Source organism: Nerophis lumbriciformis, linkage group LG24, assembly GCF_033978685.3.
Source record: "Nerophis lumbriciformis linkage group LG24, RoL_Nlum_v2.1, whole genome shotgun sequence".
NCBI lineage: Eukaryota > Metazoa > Chordata > Actinopteri > Syngnathiformes > Syngnathidae > Nerophis > Nerophis lumbriciformis.
Window position 1 is genome coordinate 5245703 of NC_084571.2, and position 16798 is coordinate 5262500.

Genomic DNA, 16798 nt, shown 5'->3' on the forward strand with positions numbered 1-16798 from the left:
CCATAAAAACAAAGTTTTCTTTGACAAAAAACCCCAGAACAAACACATTTTAAAACATACAATTGACAGATGGATTTGAAGTTGATCTACATACTCAAGTGTTGAAAGTAATTATTATTATTGTATGACTTATTTTTAACACTTTTATGAACGTGGCCCTTTTGGATCCCCAATAAATTTTGTGGGATTTTTTTTTTAAACTGTCATTGCTCTAAAAATAATAATGAATGTTGTTATGAATTATTGAGCAATTTAAGGCTCTAATGACTTTCATCAAATGTTCCACTTTGCAATTGTTTTGGGGGGAAATATAGCCTATTTTGTGTTTTTGCCATAAAAAAATATTTTCTTTGACAAAAATGGCATACAACTAACAAAAAAAAAACCATAAAAAATTATAATCGATTAATTGATCTGAAGTTGAAACTTAAGTGTTAAAAGTAAAAATGTATGACTTATTTTTAACACTTTTATGAGTGGGGCCCTTTTGGACCACCATTCATTTTAGTGTTTTTTGTTTTTTTTAACTCGTTGCTCAATAAATAATAATGAAATAATATCAATGTTGTTGTAAATGATTGACCTATTAAAGGCTCTGATTACTTCACATCAAAAATTATCTTTTGAATGTTTTTTTTGAAGGGGGTGGGGGCAGTATTGCATAATTTGTGTTTTGCCATAAAAACAAAGTTTTCTTTGACAAAAAACCCCAGAACAAACACATTTTAAAACATACAATTGACAGATGGATTTGAAGTTGATCTACATACTCAAGTGTTGAAAGTAATTATTATTATTGTATGACTTATTTTTAACACTTTTATGAACGTGGCCCTTTTGGATCCCCAATACATTTTGTGGGATTTTTTTTTAAACTGTCATTGCTCTAAAAAATAATAATGAATGTTGTTATGAATTATTGACCAATTTAAGGCTCTAATGACTTTCATCAAATGTTCCACTTTGCAATTGTTTTGGGGGGAAATATAGCCTATTTTGTGTTTTTGCCATAAAAAAATATTTTCTTTGACAAAAATGGCATACAACTAACAAAAAAAAAACCATAAAAAATTATAATCGATTAATTGATCTGAAGTTGAAACTTAAGTGTTAAAAGTAAAAATGTATGACTTATTTTTAACTCTTTTATGAGTGAGGCCCTTTTGGATGCCCCAAGAATTTTAGTGGGATTGCTTAAAAGATGATCATGAATAAAATCAATGTTATTCTAAAATCGGGGGCGGGGCCTCTGGTGGTGGTTTCTCTATGGAAGAAGGGGAACCGGAGGGTGTGTTCCTACTCTGGTGGGATCACACTCCTTAGCCTACTAAGGTCTGTTTAGGTGTACTGGAGAGGAGGCTACGCCAGATAGTCCAACCTCGGATTCAGGAGGAGCAGTGTGGTTTTGGTCCTGGTCGTGGAACTGTGGACCAGCTCTATACTCTCGGCAGGGTCCTTAAGGGTGCATGGGAGTTTGCCCAACCAGTCTACATGTGCTTTGCACATGTAGACTGAAAGCCATCCATAACCTCTCTCCATCATATCTCTCTGACCTGATCCATGTCGCCACGCCCTCACGTTCCCGAAGATCCTCTCCATCCATCCACCTCACTGTCCCTTTAAACTGTCCACCATGGGTGCCCGAGCTTTCAGCTGATCTGCCCCACATCTTTGGAACTCTACCACCAGACCTTCGTAACTTAGACTCAATATCCCTCTTCAAATCAAGACTCAAAACACACCTATTCCTGACTGCTTATTCATTGTAATCATCTTTTCTTTTCTATCTTTGTTGTTGTTTTTATCCAATTTTATTTTATTGTTTTGATTTTGTACAGTGTCCTTAAGTGCCCAGAAAGGCGCCTTATAAATAAAATGTATTATTATTATTATTATTATTTGTGGACTTGAAGAAGGCATTCAACCGTGTCCCTCAGGAAGTCCTGTGGGTAGTGCTCAGAGAGTACAGGGTATCGGACTGTCTGATTGTGGCGGTCCGCTCCCTGATCAGTGTCAGAGCTTGGCCCGCAGTAAGTCGGACCCATTTCCAGTGAGGGTTTGACTCCGCCAAGGCTGCCCTTTGTCACAGATTCTGTTCATAACTTTTATTGACAGAATTTGTAGGCGCAGTCAGGGCGTTGAGGGGATCTGGTTTGGTGGCTGTAGGATTAGGGCTCTGTTTTGTGCCCTTTGGGTTGAGTTTTTTCTTGCCCTGATGTGGGATCCGACCATAGGATGTCGTTGTGGCTTCTGCAGCCCTTTGAGACATTCGTGATTAAGGGCTGTATAAGTAAACATTGATTGATTGCTTGATTGACGATGTGGTCCTGATGGCTTCATCTGGCCAGGATCTTCAGCTCTCACTGGATCAGTTCGCAGCCGAGTGTGAAGCGACTGGGATGAGAATCAGCACCTCCAAGTCCGAGTCCATGGTTCTCAACCGGAAAAGGGTGGAGTGCCATCTCCGGGTTGGGGGAGAGATCTTGCCCTAAGTCGAGGAGTTCAAGCACCTTAAGGTCTTGTTCACGAGTGAGGGAAGAGTGGATCGTGAGATCTACATGTCGATCGGTGCGACGAACGCTGTATTGATCCGTCGTGAAGAAGGAGCTGAGCCGAAAGGCAAAGCTCTCAATTTACCATCGATCTACGTTCCCATCCTCACCTATGGTCATGAGCTTTGGGTTATGACCAAAGGACAAGATCACGGGTACAAGCGGTTGAAATGAGTTTCCTCCGTTGGGTGGCGGGGCTCTCCCTTAGAGATAGGGTGAGAAGCTCAGAGTAAAGCCGCTGCTCCTCCACACCGAGAGGAGCCACATGAGGTGGTTCAGGCATCTGGTCAGGGTCCTCCCCGAACACCTCCCTAGGGCACGTCCGATCGGTAGGAGACCACGGGCAAGACCCAGAACTCGGTGAAGAGACTATGTCTCCCGGCTGGCCTGGGAACGCCTCAGGATCCTCTGGGAAGAGCTGGACGAAGTGGCTGGGGAGAGGGAAGTCCGGACTTGTCTGCTTAGGCTGCTGCCCCCGCGACCAGACTTCGCATATTTATAAAATGTTGCATATTTTGTGTTTTTGCCATAAAAAGACAATGAGGGCAAAAAACACAAGATAAAATGTTGTAACTTTGTATCAACAATTATGAAAATGATGTCGAGATTTAAGCGTTGAATAATGACTAAAACCTTTTTTTCCCACATTTTTATGACTGAGCCTTCCGGTCCCCGGGACCAAACTTGAGGGGAGTTCTGAAGGTAAAAAAAAAAAAATCTATATATTGTATTGGTTTTGAAAATGAAAAACACCAAAATGGCCCCTGCATGCTTTTATTTTTATTTTTTTTATTTTTTTTGTCCTGTCCAGCTACTCAGGCAAATCATATAGTTGATGTAGATCCCCATATCGATGTACACATTTACTTTACAAAAGAGAAGTGTGGGATACTTCACTTGTTGCCTTATTAGGGCCCGCAATGGCCCATTGCAAAAGGACTCCCACAGGGAGTCCTTATGCAATGGGACATAAGGACCTATTGAATTTCTAATGTTTTTTATTATTATTATTCTTTTTTCTTCCGCCGCCACATAAAACTGTAATTTGACCCACTTAACATGCTTCAAAACTCACCATATTTGACCCACTCATCAGGACCTGCGAAAATTACCTTCTTTTAAAAAAAAAAAACCAAAATACTCAAAATTGCGCTCTAGCGCCCCCTAGGAAAAAAAAAACTAGACTGCTTATATCTCCCACTAGGAAGATCGGAGAGACATGAAACAAACACCTTTATGTAGGTCTGACTCTGACCTAGTTTTCATAATTGTATATCATCGGGCAGAAATCTACAGGAAGTTGGCTATTCCCCCTTCAAGACAAAAAAGTACTAAAAACAGTCACTTTTGCCTCTTTGAGCTGCAATTTGACCCCCTTAACATGCTTCAAAACTCACCGAACTGAACGCACACATCAGGACTAACAAAAACTGGGATCTAATAAAAAAACCTAACCCCAAATTCAAAAATTGCGCTCTACAGCAATTTTTGAATAAAACGGACAAAAAACTGCTCCTCGGAAGAAATAAATTACAAAACTGCCTGTAACTCCCACTGGGAAGGTCGGAGAGACATGAAACAAAAACCTCAATGTAGGTCTCACTTAGACCTACATTTCTTAAATTGACAACCCCCAGCAAAAATCAACAGGAAGTTTGCTATTCCCCCTTCAAAACAACATTTTTGTAAAAACCGGTCACCTTCCTTCAAAGTCTATCTCCTCTGAGCGCGTTTGTCGTTTAGGCTTCAAACTAACACAGGAGAGAGAACCCTTGTGTATAAAAGTATAGAACAGCTTTTTAATACCTGCTCCGGTTTTGATTTTATGACCCTTCAAAGACCCGCTGCACTGATGCTGCTGCGCTGCTGTTTTTTTAAGATGGCTGCTCAAAAGCAGGAAGCACCAACATGCCCACACAATGCAGACAAGGTAGGTACACTAGACAAAAGTCTTGGGACACTTCAGACTAAAAGTAGACAAAAGTATTGGGACACTTAGGACTAGCACCTGCCAAATACGCGGGCCCGACCAATGCTGCTTGCAGCTTTAATTTGTATTTGACTTTATTAAATGGATTGATATTATCATTTGGTGCAGCTGGGCCGGAGCAGGAGGGGATAGAAAGAGAAAAAAAAATGAAGACGGAGGGGGATAAGAGAGAAAAAACAACAACAACAATAGAGCAACATCAGCAAATAGGATATGTACAAATATGATAGTAAAAGTGATAGCAAAGAAGCAGTTAGTGAAGTAAATATTAATACCACAGAAATGACAATGAACATTATCACACTACAAATGGAACAATACAAATACCAATAGAAATAGCACTATAGGTAATAAATAATAACAATAATTACTAGGGATGTCCGATAATGGCTTTTTGCCAATATCCGATATTCCGATATTGTCCAACTCTTTAATTACCAATACCGATATCAACCGATATATGCAGTCGTGGAATTAACACATTATTATGCCTAATTTGGACAACCAGATATGGTGAAGATAAGGTACTTTTAAAAAAAATCATGAAATAAAATAAAAAAATTAAAAACATTTCCTTGAATAAAAAAGAAAGTAAAACAATATAAAAACAGTTACATAGAAACTAGTAATGAATGAAAATTTGTCAAATTAACTGTTAAAGGTTAGTACTATTAGTGGAGCAGCAGCACGCACAATCATGTGTGCTTACGGACTGTATCCCTTGCAGACTGTATTGATATATATTGATATATAATGTAGGAACCAGAATATTAATAACAGAAAGAAACAACCCTTTTGTGTAAATGAGGGAGGGAGGTTTTTTGGGTTGGTGCACTATTTGTAAGTGTATCTTGTGTTTTTTATGTTGATTTAATAATAATAAAAAAAAAAAAACGATACCAATAATAAAAAAAAACGATACTGATCATTTCCGATATTACATTTTAACGCATTTATCGGCCGATAATATCGGCATATCTCTAATAATTACCTCTCTTATCAACAATACAATTGTTCAAATGCAACAATACATATACAGGTAAAAGCCAGTAAATTAGAATATTTTGAAAAACTTGATTTATTTCAGTAATTGCATTCAAAAGGTGTAACTTGTACATTATATTTATTCATTGCACACAGACTGATGCATTCAAATGTTTATTTCATTTAATTTTGATGATTTGAAGTGGCAACAAATGAAAATCCAACATTCCGTGTGTCACAAAATTAGAATATTACTTAAGGCTAATACAAAAAAGGGATTTTTAGAAATGTTGGCCAACTGAAAAGTATGAAAATGAAAAATATGAGCATGTACAATACTCAATACTTGGTTGGAGCTCCTTTTGCCTCAATTACTGCGTTAATGCGGCGTGGCATGGAGTCGATGAGTTTCTGGCACTGCTCAGGTGTTATGAGAGCCCAGGTTGCTCTGATAGTGGCCTTCAACTCTTCTGCGTTTTTGGGTCTGGCATTCTGCATCTTCCTTTTCACAATACCCCACAGATTTTCTATGGGGCTAAGGTCAGGGGAGTTGGCGGGCCAATTTAGAACAGAAATACCATGGTCCGTAAACCAGGCACGGGTAGATTTTGCGCTGTGTGCAGGCGCCAAGTCCTGTTGGAACTTGAAATCTCCATCTCCATAGAGCAGGTCAGCAGCAGGAAGCATGAAGTGCTCTAAAACTTGCTGGTAGACGGCTGCGTTGACCCTGGATCTCAGGAAACAGAGTGGACCGACACCAGCAGATGACATGGCACCCCAAACCATCACTGATGGTGGAAACTTTACACTAGACTTCAGGCAACGTGGATCCTGTGCCTCTCCTGTCTTCCTCCAGACTCTGGGACCTCGATTTCCAAAGGAAATGCAAAATTTGCATGGTTGGGTGATGGTTTGGGGTGCCATGTCATCTGCTGGTGTCGGTCCACTCTGTTTCCTGAGATCCAGGGTCAACGCAGCCGTCTACCAGCAAGTTTTAGAGCACTTCATGCTTCCTGCTGCTGACCTGCTCTATGGAGATGGAGATTTCAAGTTCCAACAGGACTTGGCGCCTGCACACAGCGCAAAATCTACCCGTGCCTGGTTTACGGACCGTGGTATTTCTGTTCTACATTGGCCCGCCAACTCCCCTGACCTTAGCCCCATAGAAAATCTGTGGGGTATTGTGAAAAGGAAGATGCAGAATGCCAGACCCAAAAACGCAGAAGAGTTGAAGGCCACTATCAGAGCAACCTGGGCTCTCATAACACCTGAGCAGTGCCAGAAACTCATCGACTCCATGCCACGCCGCATTAACGCAGTAATTGAGGCAAAAGGAGCTCCAACCAAGTATTGAGTATTGTACATGCTCATATTTTTCATTTTCATACTTTTCAGTTGGCCAACATTTCTAAAAATCCCTTTTTTGTATTAGCCTTAAGTAATATTCTAATTTTGTGACACACGGAATTTTGGATTTTCATTTGTTGCCACTTCAAATCATCAAAATTAAATGAAATAAACATTTGAATGCATCAGTCTGTGTGCAATGAATAAATATAATGTACAAGTTACACCTTTTGAATGCAATTACTGAAATAAATCAAGTTTTTCAAAATGTTCTAATTTACTGGCTTTTACCTGTATGTCATGATAACTTGAAATACAAAAGACAGGAGATAAATGGAGGGGAAGAATGAGAAGCCAACTATATTTAACCTTGTAGATTGTTATAGTAACAATGGTTTAAGCTTTGTCAGTGTGCCATGTGTTCCCCAGTTTCCCCTAGGGCAACAACGTTAATATGTATTTGATGAAACGTGATAATATGCAGGAGTGTATGTATGTATATGTACTTGTATCATATATGTTTGATCATATTACGCCTATACTGGCTCACCTGCACTGGCTTCCTGTGCACTTAAGATGTGACTTTAAGGTTTTACTACTTACGTATAAAATACTACACGGTCTAGCTCCGTCCTATCTTGTCGATTGCATTGTACCATATGTCCCGGCAAGAAATCTGCGTTCAAAGAACTCCGGCTTATTAGTGATTCCCAGAGCCCAAAAAAAGTCTGCGGGCTATAGAGCGTTTTCTATTCGGGCTCCAGTACTATGGAATGCCCTCCCGGTAACAATTAGAGATGCTACCTCAGTAGAAGCATTTAAGTCCCATCTTAAAACTCATTTGTATACTCTAGCCTTTAAATAGCCCCCCTGTTAGACCAGTTGATCTGCCGTTTCTTTTCTTTTCTCCCTGCTCCCCTTTTCCTTGAGGGGGGGGGGGGGGGGGGGGGCACAGGTCCGGTGGCCATGGATGAAGTGCTGGCTGTCCAGAGTCGGGACCCGGGGTGGACCGCTCGCCTGTGCATCGGCAGGGAACATCTCTGCGCTGCTGACCCGTCTCCGCTCGGGATGGTGTCCTGCTGGCCCCACTATGGACTGGACTCTTACTATTATGTTGGATCCACTATGGACTGGACTCTCACAATATTATGTCAGACCCACTCGACATCCATTGCTTTTGGTCTCCCCTAGAGGGGGGGGGTTACCCACATATGCGGTCCTCTCCAAGGTTTCTCATAGTCATTCACATCGACGTCCCACTGGGGTGAGTTTTTCCTTGCCCGTATGTGGGCTTTGTACCGAGGATGTCGTTGTGGCTTGTGCAGCCCTTTGAGACACTTGTGATTTAGGGCTATATAAATAAAGATTGATTGATTGATTGATTGATTGATTGTATATGTATGCTTTTATTTTTCACTGTGCGGCCCTCCGGGGTAAAAAGTTAGAACAGCCCCCCCCCCCGCCATGGGACAGGCTCTCCGAGCACAGTGGAGTGGAGAAGGGAGCAATCGGGAGCGTTTTTCGACCCTGGCGAGTTTAGGCGTCACGTTGGTTGGCGTTTTCGCACTCTCTTGGTGGCGTGCTGTTTTCCCATCAGACGCGGATCAGCTTTCAATTTGGGGCCGCCCGTGTTCTTCGACATCACATCCACCTCCCCCAACCCCCCCCCCCCTCCTGTCTCTCCCCCACCAATCGCATCAATCCCCACGCCGGCGGCCATCTTTATCCATTGACGGGGGGGTCCACTCCCTCGGTCAGGACGTTAAAAGGGTTCGACGCCACTGCAGTGAGGCGGGGGGAGAAGGTGTGTGTGTGTGTGTGTGTGTGGGGGGGGTGACGAGAGCAGCTTTGCATCAGTGAGATGAAGAGTTCAGAAGCGAAGACAGCGCAGGACTCAATACAGGCCGACCACAATACTAACCCCCCCCCCCCGCACCTGAGCGTGTGTGAGATAGAGAGAGGAAGCAGGGCGAGCAAGCGAGAGGGGAGAGGGAGGGAGGGGAGGGGGAGGGGGAGGGCTCTCCACTGCACTGTTGTGTGACTTGAAATTTAATAGCGGCGAGCAGCCACAGTGAGGGAGCAACTAAACAAGCTGCTGCTGGAAGCGTCATGGCCGACAGCAAGGGGAGGGTGTGTGTGTGGGGTGTGGGGGGGGGGGGGGGGGTGTGTGTGGGGGGGGGCTATCTACTAACGAGCAATTACATATTGCTCATAAAGTGCACAAGGGGCGGGGAGAGGTCACGTGCACGGTGCCATGTTCGACACGAGAACAGGTTGCCCGGCCCTGTTGCTGCGTGTGTGTGTGTGTGTGTGTGTGTTCATATGCGACACTGATCACATGACAGTACCCCCCCCACACACACACACACCGCCCCAGGTGACGACTCACCCTTGACCTCCCCCTTTACCTGACACCATTATTTACACCATTATTATTTTCTATCACGCTGTGTAACACGTGGCCATGGCGAGTGTGTGTGTGTGTGTGTGTGTGATTGTTGCCAAGGAAACGGCATAAGCAGGAGGGGGGGGGGGGTGGAGAACCCCCCCCCTCCCACAAAAACATATACTAAAAACAAACATGTTTGTCTTTTTCACCTGTTAATACTCCTGCGTGTTCGTCTTTGAGCAGGTCACGTGTTCCGATGGAAGCGCATCAAGTTGTCATGGCGACGTCCATCAGCCACCTCTCTCTCCTCCCTGTGTGCAGCAGAGGGAGAGAGAGAGAGGGAGAGGGAGAGAGCGAGCGAGGAGGAGACAAACGCATCCATTCGGCAGCCGCTCTGCAGAGGAGCTCGTCGGGGAGAGTTTGTGGCAGCATGAGGATGCGTCTTTTCCCGGCATCGTCATCGCCGTCTTCGCCCGCCTCGTCTCCGTCGCGCCCGCGCACCGTCAAGGTGAGTCCCGCCCGCCGCCGCCGCCGTCCATGTCTGGTGTGTGCTTTCACCTACGGGCAGGAAGGAGTTAACTCATTTGCATACTTGGAATCCATCTCAAACTTTTCCCTTCATTGTCCGTGTTTTTGTAACCTTGAGAAGCTCCCCTGACGGAACATCTTTTCCTACTTTGTGCTGATACTCTGTTTCCTGGGGTCCATCCTCCTCCTCCTCCTCCTCTTCCTTCCCGCTGATGAAAAATGCGGAGGCACCTTGCGGGCTAATGTGCGACGGGTTAAAGATGTGAGTCAGTCAAGAATCCCCCCCCCCCCCGCCCCCTCCAAACCCCGGGAGGCCGCCCCCCCCCCCCCCCCCCCCCTCCCCCCCTCAAGCTGAGAACAAGGATGAGATAGATGAGGACTGATGAAGGAACACTGTGCTTCTGTTCCCAGCGTCGGAGTGTCCTCCCGAGCTTTAGTTGACTTCTTGGTGGCTGAAGTGTGACTAGAAGTGTGGCCGTGCAAGTCTACGTTGGCGAACCTTAAAAGGGAACCGCACTTTTTTTTATTTTTTGCCTATCAAATTATAAGTTATTTATATGTAAGACAAGAAGACGTATGTTTACATTTTGCCCCGCATTCTAACTCGTAAATAAATGTTAGCAAAAGTCAGCTAAGAGTGACGCCTCCATCATCGTTTTACATACGCATTGTGATGTACAAACCTTGTTTCCATATGAGTTGGGAAATTGTGTTAGATGTAAATATAAACGGCATACAATGATTTGCAAATCATTTTCAACCCATATTCAGTTGAATATGCTACAAAGACAACATATTTGATGTTCAAACTGATAAACATTTTTTTTTTGTGCAAAAAATCATTAACTTTAGAATTTGATGCCAGCAACACGTGATAAAGAAGTTGGGAAAGGTGGCAATAAATACTGATAAAGTTGAGGAATGCTCATCAAACACTTATTTGGAACATCCCACAGGTGAACAGGCTAATTGGGAACAGGTGGGTGCCATGATTGGGTATAAAAGTAGATTCCATGAAATTCTCAGTTATTCACAAACAAGGATGGGGCGACGGTCACCACTTTGTCAACAAATGCGTGAGCAAATTGTTGAACAGTTTAAGAACAACCTTTCTCAACCAGCTATTGCAAGGAATTTAGGGATTTCACCATCTACGGTCCGTAATATCATCAAAGGGTTCAGAGAATCTGGAGAAATCACTGCACGTAAGCAGCTAAGCCCGTGAACTTCGATCCCTCAGGCTGTACTGCATCAACAAGCGACATCAGTGTGTAAAGGATATCACCACATGGGCTCAGGAACACTTCAGAAACCCACTGTCAGTAACTACAGTTGGTCCCTACATCCGTAAGTGCAAGTCAAAACTCTCCTATGCAAGGCGAAAACCGTTTATCAACAACACCCAGAAACGCCGTCGGCTTCGCTGGGCCTGAGCTCATCTAAGATGGACTGATACAAAGTGGAAAAGTGTTCTGTGGTCTTACGAGTCCACATTTCAAATTGTTTTTGGAAACTGTGGTCCTCCGGACCAAAGATGAAAAGAACCATCCGGATTGTTATAGGCGCAAAGTTGAAAAGCCAGCATCTGTGATGGTATGGGGGTGTATTAGTGCCCAAGACATGGGTAACTTACACATCTGTGAAGGCACCATTAATGCTGAAAGGTACATACAGGTTTTGGAGCAACATATGTTGCCATCCAAGCAACGTTACCATGGACGCCCCTGCTTATTTCAGCAAGACAATGCCAAGCCACGTGTTACATCAACGTGGCTTCATAGTAAAAGAGTGCGGGTACTAGACTGGCCTGCCTGTAGTCCAGACCTGTATCCCATTGAAAATGTGTGGCGCATTATGAAGCCTAAAATACCACAACGGAGACCCCCGGACTGTTGAACAACTTAAGCTGTACATCAAGCAAGAATGGGAAAGAATTCCACCTGAGAAGCTTAAAAAATGTGTCTCCTCAGTTCCCAAACGTTTACTGAGTGTTGTTAAAAGGAAAGGCCATGTAACACAGTGGTGAACATGCCCTTTCCCAGCTACTTTGGCACGTGTTGCAGCCATGAAACTCCAAGTTTATGAGTTTGAACATCAAATATCTTGTCTTTGTAGTGCATTCAATTGAATATGGGTTGAAAACGATTTGCAATTCATTGTATTCCGTTTATATTTACATCTAACACAATTTCCCAACTCAATTCAATTCATAATAACGTAGAATATTTACGTATTTTCCTTATTTTCCGCATACAGTGTCGTATTATTCTCACAGACGCATCACAACGTTCGTATTTCCCTTCGACAACAACACTACTAATCATGGCAGACTTCACGAGAGACTACTTTGGGGGGAAAATGATGATCCAGAAACATATATTTTTGAGCCTGAATATAAGGAGGATGAACTGCAAGTTTTTAACAGATGCGGTGAGTAGCAGTATTGCTAAGCAAGAATTACGACTTATGAACATAACAAAGTTAGTTTAAGTACCACTGATAGTCACACACACACTAGGTGTGGTGAAATTACCCTCTGCATTTGACCCATCCCCTTGTTCCATCCCCTGGGAGGTGAGGTGAGCAGCAGCGGTGGCCGCGCTCGGGAATCATTTTGGTGATTTAACCACCAATTCCAACCGCTCCCTGTATGATCAGTGTCAGAGCTTGGTTCGCATTGCCGGCAGTAAGTTGGACACGTTTCCGGTGAGGGTTGGACTCCGCCAAGGCTGCCCTTTGTCACCGATTCTGTTCATAACTTTTATGGACAGAATTTCTAGGCGCAGTCAAGGCGTTGAGGGGATCCGGTTTGGTGGCTGCAGGATTAGGTCTCTGCTTTTTGCAGATGATTTGGTCCTGATGGCTTCATCTGGCCAGGATCTTCAGCTCTCACTGGATCGGTTCGCAGCTGAGTGTGAAGCGACTGGGATGAGAATCAGCACCTCCAAGTCCGAGTCCATGGTTCTCGCCCGGAAAAGGGTGGAGTGCCATCTCCGGGTTGGGGAGGAGATCTTGCCCCAAGTGGAGGAGTTCAAGTACCTCGGAGTCTTGTTCACGAGTGAGGGAAGAGTGGATCGTGAGATCGACAGGCGGATCGGTGCGGCGTCTTCAGTAATGCGGACGCTGTATCGATCCGTTGTGGTGAAGAAGGAGCTGAGCCAGAAGGCAAAGCTCTCAATTTACCGGTCGATCTACGTTCCCATCCTCACCTATGGTCATGAGGTTTGGGTTATGACCGAAAGGACAAGATCACGGGTACAAGCGGCCGAAATGAGTTTCCTCCGCCGGGTGGCGGGGCTCTCCCTTAGAGATAGGGTGAGAAGCTCTGTCATTCGAGGGGAGCTCAAAGTAAAGCCGCTGCTCCTCCACATCGAGAGGAGCCAGATGAGGTGGTTCGGGCATCTGGTCAGGATGCCACCCGAGCGCCTCCCTAAGGAGGTGTTTAGGGCATGTCCGACCGGTAGGAGGCCACGGGGAAGACCCAGGACACGCTGGGAAGACTATGTCTCCCGGCTGGCCTGGGAACGCCTCGGGATCCCCCGGGAGGAGCTGGACGAAGTGGCTGGGGAGAGGGAAGTCTGGGCTTCCCTGCTTAGGCTGCTGCCCCCGCGACCCGACCTCGGATAAGCGGAAGAAGATGGATGGATGGATGGAATTCCAACCCTTGATGCTGAGTGTCAAGCAGGGAGGTAATGGGTCCCATTTTTTAGTCTTTGGTATGACTCGGCAGGGGTTTGAACTCACGACCTACCGATCTCAGGGCGGGCACTCTAACCACAAGGCCACTGAGCAGGTTAATAATAGAACACTTATTTACTGTACGATGTCTGATCTCACTGGGATTCCGACCGATGGGATGTTTATATCTTCCCGTTTGGATGAAGAATTTTTCATAATCCATAAAACGTTCTCGGGTCTAAGTTCTCGGTTTATGACCACAAGCTTCTACTATGCAGGCGAGAGGCATGATTTATGGTCTAGAATTAACTTTCACCAACTCGGAGGCGATGCAGCAGCTCAATATGTCAATATGCTTTCTGTGATCACGGCGCCATTAAAACTAGTTTGTTTGCGTTAGCGCTTATAATAACAATATCGCTAACACTTGATTAATGTTCAGGTCACGAGATGTAAATGGAGTTTTTTAGTGTACCTGCATTGTTGGCCACCTCGTACTTGCTGTATTTTACGTCTTAGAATGCATTTAAAAAATTCTTGCCTTACATAATGATTGTGAATGATAGGCAAAACTCCACTTTAAGAGCTTGCACCGAACGTCACATCGACCTCTCTGCCTTTTAGCTCGATGTCTAGCGCTCGCTCTGTCTTTGAGCCTCATGCAGAAAGTGATTCTGATTGAGGAAAAGTCACGTGTTACTTTTTTGCCGCTTTGCTTGTGATTGGGTGCTGGTTGTCGCTGCAGTAAATGTCACCGTTGTGCGTGTTGGCCCCATCTGAAGAGTGCCTTCCCAAAATAGTGGTGCAAATGTTACCGCTATTTGTCACACTGTTTGTAGGCTAGCCCTCCTCCGCCTCGTCTTATTCTCACCTTTTAAAGCAGGCATTTCCAAAATGGCACCTGGGAGCCAAATTTGGCGAGTTTTATTGCTTTGAAAGGGTTCCCAAATAAAAAATAGCACATATTCATGCTTTCTCTTTCAAGCTCAGACAACTAGTTGCCACCTGTTGAACATCTCCACTGCCATACATATGACACTGTGTGGAAACTGCTGCCTCATGGTGATGCTGTACGCTTAAAATAGCTGTTTGACACACATTTTCACTTTGGCCCTTGGAGGCAAAAAGTTTGGGTACCCCTGCTCGAAAAGGACCCATATCGCCCAGATCTTTGTTGCCATGGAGCCAGGGGCCACTTGTTGAGCCGCGAGTGTGTTATTCAGCTGTGGTCCGTAATACACTTGTGGCAGTAATGACCATGACAAACAAACAGAAGAAGTCTGGAGCTGAAGTTATAGAGAAGTTTCTTAAGCGCAAAAATTGTGACTAAAGTGGTGAAGCTGTATTTATATTTTCACTTTAATATTATTGACAATTTATTCAAGAATCATATATATGTATATGTGCATATATATGTGTATATATGTACACATATAAATATATATATATATATGTCTTAATAAGGTTATCCAAAAAATAGTGCTCGATACCGTAGTAGAGCGCAATATATGTATGTGTGGGGAAAAAAATCACAAGACTATTTCATCTCTACAGGCCTGTTTCATGAGGGGGGTACCCTCAATCGTCAGGAGATTTTAATGGGAGCATTCGCATACCATGGTTTATATAGGGCACAGAGTGGGTGGGTACAGCCTGGCCTAGGGGCGTGGTGATTGGCTCATGTGTTACCTAGGAGGTGTTTCCGTCTGTGGCGGCATGCTGTTACAATTTCGCTGCGCTTGTTGAGGGATGACAGGTCTGGACGGTAAATAATAAACAGTTTCTCGTTCAAGCATAGGTTGCATCTTTTATTACCACTATTGTAAGGTGTGCTGGATGCAAGAATTTGCCATGTTATTGAATATTCAACATTATTGTCTTTGAGGTCCCAAATGTGTTTGCTGAGTTCTGTGGTGTTCCGCAGGTTTTGGTTTCTGAAAGAAGCCTTGTGATTGTTCCATCTGGTTTTGAATTCTCCCTCGGTTAATCCTACATATGTGTCGGATGTGTTAGAGTCCTTGCGTATTACCTTAGATTGGTAGACAACTGATGTTTGTAAGCATCCCCCGTTGAGGGGGCAATCAGGTTTCTTTCGACAGTTACATGCTTTGTTGGTTTTGGAGTCGTTCTGACTGGGGGTCGACGGCTCATTTGCAATACCAAGAAGCGCATATGCCAAATTTTCAAAGAGAACGGCCTACGGATCACGATTGAAGCCAACAAGCAAACCGTCAACTTTCTTGACGTCACTTTCAACCTGAGAAATAACAGCTACCAACCATTCACGAAACCCAACACAACACTCCAATACGTGCACCATGACAGCAACCATCCACCCACCACCACGAAAAGAATACCTACCGGAATCAATAAAAGGCTATCGATGCTGTCATCTAGCAAAGCTGAATTTGACCAAGCCACCCCCCCGTACCAAAAAGCCCTTGATGAAAGCGGATACAATTTCACCCTCACCTATGAACCCACGCCAGGAAACCAGCCAAAAAAGAACAGAAAAGGAAACGGCATCATCTGGTACAACCCCCCATACAGCAAAAACGTCTCAACGAACATTGGACACAAATTCCTCAACCTGATTGACAAACACTTTCCCAAAGACAACAACCTAAGAAAAGTATTCAACAAGAACAACATCAAATTGAGCTACAGCTGCATGAACAATATACGACAAATCATCTCAAACCACAACAAAACAATTGCAAATGAGCCGTCGACCCCCAGTCAGAACGACTCCAAAACCAACAAAGCATGTAACTGTCGAAAGAAACCTGATTGCCCCCTCAACGGGGGATGCTTACAAACATCAGTTGTCTACCAATCTAAGGTAATACGCAAGGACATTAACACATCCGACACATATGTAGGATTAACCGAGGGTGAATTCAAAACCAGATGGAACAACCACAAGGCTTCTTTCAGGAACAAAAACCTGCGAAATACCACAGAACTCAGCAAACACATTTGGGACCTCAAAGACAATAATGTTGAATATTCAATAACATGGCAAATTCTTGCATCCAGCACACCTTACAATAGTGGTAATAAAAGATGCAACCTATGCTTGAAAGAGAAACTGTTTATTATCTACCGTCCAGACCTGTCATCCCTCAACAAGCGCAGCGAAATTGTAACAACATGCCGCCATAGACGGAAACACCTCCTAGGTAACACATGAACCAATCACCACGCCCTTAGGCCAGCCTGTACCCACCCACTCTGTGCCCTATATAAACCATGGTATGCGAATGCTCCCATTAAAATCTCCTGACGATTGAGGGTACCCCCCTCATGAAACAGGCCTGTAGAGATGAA

At 44.2% G+C, this 16798-nt stretch overlaps 1 protein-coding gene across 1 annotated transcript in view; it reads left to right on the forward strand.

The window, feature by feature from the left end:
* The first annotated feature begins 9641 nt into the window (after window positions 1-9641).
* lrrc4ba (leucine rich repeat containing 4Ba) overlaps window positions 9642-16798 on the forward strand; it is a 166609-nt gene continuing 159452 nt past the window's right edge. Inside the window, exon 1 of the mRNA XM_061981393.1 lies at window positions 9642-9770. The gene's annotated coding sequence lies outside the window, so the exon portion shown is untranslated. The remainder of the gene's footprint in view (window positions 9771-16798) is intronic.